Source organism: Prionailurus bengalensis, chromosome A3 (assembly GCF_016509475.1).
Source record: "Prionailurus bengalensis isolate Pbe53 chromosome A3, Fcat_Pben_1.1_paternal_pri, whole genome shotgun sequence".
NCBI lineage: Eukaryota > Metazoa > Chordata > Mammalia > Carnivora > Felidae > Prionailurus > Prionailurus bengalensis.
Genome location: NC_057354.1, coordinates 8,586,957 through 8,592,643, shown reverse-complemented (window position 1 = coordinate 8,592,643; position 5,687 = coordinate 8,586,957). Strand labels below are relative to the sequence as shown.

The 5,687-nt window shown below is 45.1% G+C and overlaps 1 long non-coding RNA gene across 1 annotated transcript; it reads right to left on the bottom strand.

Annotated features, from left to right (window-relative positions):
• Window positions 1-380: 380 nt before the first annotated feature.
• On the bottom strand, window positions 381-4,012 carry LOC122466931. The gene is made up of 3 exons (XR_006292788.1): window positions 2,802-4,012; window positions 2,400-2,654; window positions 381-708 (listed from the first exon to the last, which is right to left on the bottom strand). It is a non-coding gene; the product is annotated as an uncharacterized LOC122466931 (long non-coding RNA).
• Between the last annotated feature and the right edge of the window lie 1,675 nt (window positions 4,013-5,687).

Genomic DNA, 5,687 nt, shown 5'->3' with positions numbered 1-5,687 from the left:
GAACTCACCAGAGTTCCAAGGTCGAGATACATCAAATATCATAATATTTCCATAGTATTCCAAAATTATTCCAACCCGATATGTTGGAAATGCACTAAATATGAAAATCCTATGTGTCTTCACGCCCATGCTTACTATTTGTAGAACTGTCCTAATAAGATTCCAATTTTGATGCCCACATATACAGTTTTAGTGGAATGGAGCACACACATTTATTTATGGTGTATGGTTTTTTGCACTATAATGTCATAGTTGAATCATTGCGACAGACACCCCAAGGCCTAAAATGCCTAAAATATTTACTATTAGGTGCTTTACAAAAAAAAAAGGTGTTGACTAACCCCTGTCCTATGGCAAATGAGTAAGAGACATACCCATTGGGCTTCACTGAAGCAGTGGGCACTTTTCAGTCCCTCAGACGCACCAAACTGGGTGTTGCCTCAGGACAACCTCCCTGCTGTTGTTTGTCCCCAGAACATTCTTCTCTCTCCCAGCCATTTTTTTGTGTGTGATCATTTTCATCTCTCAGACAACTTCACCTAACTAGAGAAGCCTTCTCTGGTCTCCTGTCTAAAACAGGTCCTCTCTGTTGTTCTTAACCAGACTTCCCCATTTGGTGTGTGTGTGGTTTTTGTTGTTGTTTTTGTTTTTTTCCATCCCGGTCCTGCCGTGGTTTGTAAAGATTGGTTTGTCTTCTTATTAAGTCCCCTGTGAACAAAAACCAGATATGTCTTACCATGGGGGGTAGGTGGGTGGGCTCTGAAATCAGAAAGCCTGTGTTTGAACCCCAGCTCTGTCACTTACAAGTCATGGAGCTTGGATAAGTCGTTATTCTCTTGGTCCCTCCCTTTTCTTATCTGTCAGTTGGAGATAATCAACAGTGACTACAACATTAAATTTTGAGGGTCAAAGAAGCTGATGTAAGCAAAGCACTAGGAACCGTGCTTGGCCTAGGGTAAGCACTTGACTCAACACTGTAACTACAAGGTGTCGTACAAAAGAACCCACGAGCGTCTCTTTAATGAGCGAACCATTTTTCTGGATAAAGTCTTTGTGGATGAAGGCTTTATCTAGTGCTGGATAAATAAATGAGTACCTTAGACCTCTTTTATTCTTTAACCATATGCCGCTTCATTGAAGCCTTATGGCCATCAAATTTCATTTAGTGCCTGAAAGGCTATAATTGACTTTGATTTACATAACAAAGTCAAAGCAGGAAGACAAGTTTTTGAAGGATCTTTTAAAATTACGTATGCTTCCCCGGCCCCCGCCCCCTGCAATTTAGTGACTGTACTGGTCTGGCCATGGCCGGATTAACACCTAGAAGTACTACGGGGCCTACATCAGTCAACTATTGCCATAATGATGCCATGTAACAAATCATCCCCCAGCTCATTGGCTTAAAACAGGAATTATTTAATCTCACGCAAACATCTGCAAGTTGGTAGGTGTTCAGATGATTGAGACTGCTCTAGGCTGGGCTCGCAGTAGTGGGGCACATGCAGTCTGCTCCGGGCGTGTGCATCCTCCTTGGATACACGGGCATATACACCCCTTGTGGCGATGTTGGAAATGTAAATGAGCACGAGCTGCCATGCAAACACACCTCAAGGCCTGCCGGACTCACGCTCGCTAACGGCCTATTAGCCAACAAAGTCACACGGCCAAGTCCAACGTCCGCGGTGCAGGGAAGTGTATTCCACCCAAAGCAGGAGTCGGGGAGGCTCATTTTCTGAATAATAATCCCCACGATCTCAGGACCTGTGTCCAAATAGAAGTTAAAATAAATCGAACGCTCATAAAAAATAAAGTTGCGCTTTTCAAAGGGGTAAAAGCATGTGTGTGCTGAAATTAAAAATGACTTTTCATGGGGCGCCTGGGTGGCGCAGTCGGTGAAGCGTCCGACTTCAGCCAGGTCACGATCTCGCGGTCCGGGAGTTCGAGCCCCGCGTCGGGCTCTGGGCTGATGGCTCGGAGCCTGGAGCCCGTTTCCGATTCTGTGTCTCCCTCTCTCTCTGCCCCTCCCCCGTTCATGCTCTGTCTCTCTCTGTCCCCCCCCCCCAAAAAAAAACAAAAAAAAAACGTTGAAAAAAAAATGACTTTTCTGAATTGTCTGGTTGTCTATTTGTAGAACTGTCCCAACGAAATTCCAATTTCAATGCCCGCGTGTATGGTTTTATTGGAATTTGTTTATGGTGTATGTTTTTTTGCACTATAATGTCATAGTTGAATAATTGCGACAGAGACCCCAAGGCCTGTAACGCCTAACATATTTACTAAATATTTTACTAAATAAATAAAATAAAATAAATATTTTACTAAATACTTACCAAAATATTTACAAAAAAAGGTGTTGACTAACCCCTGTCCTATGGCAAATGAGTAAGAGACATACTTACCCTTTCAGCTTCACTGAAGCAGTGGGCACTTTTCAGTCCCTCAGACGCACCAAACTGGGTGTTGCCTCAGGACAACCTCCCTGCTGTTCTTTGTGCCCAGAACATTCTGCTCTCTCTCAGCCATGCTTTCTGGACTTTTAAGTGAGGGTCTCGTCTGCACACTGGGCAATCCAGCATTGATGACAAGCCCTCCTCGTATCCTAGCGCCTGGCACACAGTAGGGATTTGATAGAATTTGTTGAAGGCAGTTGAATTCTGTAAATAAATAGCGATCGCCTCAATACAGGATAGGTCTGTTGGCTTTATATAGAGATTCAGGTACATTGTAAGTCTTACATGTTTCTACATCAAAGCTTCAAGAATGGTGACGGTGCCCACAGCGTCTAACGATGACCCACATACCTTGGAGGTGTCCAAGCGGGATGCTGTCTCTGATTTTCTGTTTGTCTCTCTGCTTTCTGTTTGTCCGTCTCCCCTGCGATGCAAATGAAATGATGTTCTCATCTGATGTTGCCCAAGGGAAAATGCATGCCTAGAAAATAATCAGCAGAGAGGAGAATGTAGACAAGTAAATAAACAGTTGAAAGAATAAAAGATAAAACGCGAATTAAAGCTTCAGAACCTCACATTTCCTTTCATCCGCTGTTTATTCAATAATTACACAGTCAATTACAACTTGCATAAATGATTTCATATACCTATTAGTCTATAAATATCTACAGTGTATATGTGTTTATAGATAAAGAGGGAGGAGACGATCATGGTTGGGCAAACATGTTCTGACATAAGAGTAACTTTGCAAATACTATTAAGTTCAGATTCTGCCAATGCCAGTTTTTCCTGACCCAGGAGAATTCACACGGTGTGATGAATTTCAATCATCACAACTTCCTTTAGTGGAGAGCCTTACGGGAGCCACAGGTTGGGTTACGTGAGATATGTCTCTCTCCCTCTTTCTGCGTATATATTTTTTCTAGCCTATATAAGAGCACTGCCATGGTAAAACGAATTCCCATTGACTGCCCACCCCTGTACACAGAGGGTCGCGGGAGGACCATCAGATGTCATATTGATATCCATGGGGCTGTCGTATCTTCTTTATTCCCCAGAACGTGCCATCTGGGAAGCCACTTCAGGGCCACTTGGCAAATATTTGCTATGTATCTCTATTCTGTGTTCCCTCAGTTATTTAGTGCAAAGCTTCTTTTATTAGCTAACTAGAATAGGGGTGGTAGGCATGTCTAAATTATGAACTGCCTCTGGTTTGAAAATGCTCCCCTCTCGGAGCCATCAGTGAAAGCTAGAGATGAAATCGTACATACAAGCTGGTGATAAAGCTTCAAATAGCCTCCGCTAAGAGAAGGGATTAATTATGTGTGATTTTTCAAGTAGTATCTGTAGATTCAACAGATAAGGTGTCTCCTTTCTGTCTGATGCCTGCCGTGGACTGGCACCTTTATTGAATCATGACTGTTAGCTTTCCTTGGCCCTGAATTAGGGCACCAGAAGCCTCATTCAGATTTAGCCATTGTCCATGCAAAGCTCATTATTGCTCTCCTGGTTGAACTCTAAATCTAAAGGGAAGAACAACAATTAGAAAGCTGTGTGACGTTAAGGGACCAATTGGGTTGGAAAGGTTCAAAAAAAAAAAAAACCGCACACACACACACACACACAAAACCCAGCCTTAAAGAAACTTCTAGGAAATTTCTGCTTTTTTGAAAAAATGAGTTTAGGAGGATCTTTGCTTAAAACAACAACAACAAAAATCAAACCCATGAGGGTTTCTGCCTTGCCAGCTAAGAACAATCTTTCAAAGGCATCCAAAAAGAAAAAAACCGGCTCTGCTTTCTGAATTGCTGGTTGGAGAACAAAAGAAGCAAGGGAAAGTTTGACTTGACTTCCTCTGCAATTTGTTTGTAGCATCCGAGCAGAAAGAATCTCAAGGCTGGCCACTTCCTGAATGAAGACACTGAGAACGCCTGCGTGTCGACTTCACTGAAAAGTGCAGCGGTCGGCAGAAACCCGGGGCGCCGACTGGAGGAGCCCAGAGGGCAAAGTGAGAGCATTTCTCAATTCAGCTACATCCTGACAGGTAACTGCGAAGTCCTGACTCAGTGTCACTAAACCCTCCCCACCCCCGTCCTGAGATGGGGGGGGCGGCGGTGGAGGCTGGTGGCTGCTGGGTGGGTTTCCCCAGGACGAGGTGCCCATCTATCTGTCTCAAAGGCCGCAATGGAACAGCACTGAGATGACAAATATTGACTTGAAAATAATGCCCAAGTCAGACATAACTGAAGCGGTGATGTTCTGTTTACTTCTCTCAGCAATAGCTGGCTGAAACGGTCAAACCAGTTCGACAACTTTTTTTATTTATTTTTTTGGTCAGGTACGTACTGACTCACTGGCAGGAAACTTCAGAGATTTCAGGACAGAGGTTCTCTCTCTCTCTCCAGGTTCTGCTGGGCAGAATGCCTGTGATCCCCTTGCAAGAGAGACTCCAGGCCGGCTGAGCTCATTTGCTTACGGCTGTTAGTTCCCTGCCACTTGCCTTTGTAGGCTGGAGCGAGGCCCAAGGATTCAGGCAGAAAACGTCAGACGGGGCTCCTCGTGAAATCTCCCCCGTGTGGTTCTCCAGCTTGCCCCTGCAGAACTTTATATTCGGGGGAGGTCTGCCCGAGCTGGCCTGCTCCCGAGAACTGTGAAGTCGGCGGGTAAAAGGCTAAGAAATTGAAAAGTACGGGCAGGCGGTGTGGGCTTTTGGCTCAGTACCCTCGCTGGAGACAGACTTTGTCGGCCTTTGGAGCCATGGAGGGGATTGCAAAACACAGAGAGAACCCGGCGATGGCTCAGACACAGAAGGGAGAGGACGGGTTGAAGAGATAGAGCGGGGTTCCTTTCCTCCGAGAGGTGGATCTGTCCCACGCGAGAAGGGCAGTTCCTGGGGAATTACGGGGGCGAGAAAATGCCCCGCGTTAAGGCCGGAGGCCGTGTGAATGATAGATCCTGCACTGATTTCAAACCTCACCGTTTCTTACGGGGGAGTTTTCCTTCCAGTGTGGAGGGCAGGTCTCAAATCAATTCTCCTGTCTAATTCCTGCTTCCTGCCAAGCTGCCCTTGTTGGTGTTTTCCAGAAAAAAACCCGGGTCATCATTACAGAGTTTCCAAAACCCCCGTGTTCAATTAGCCTGCTTTTGAATCCCTTTCTGACGGTTGGTTAAATATGGGTCCAAAGTGCTTTTTGTAAGGGGAACTGATCTCGGGGTGAGAAACCTTAATCTTCTGAG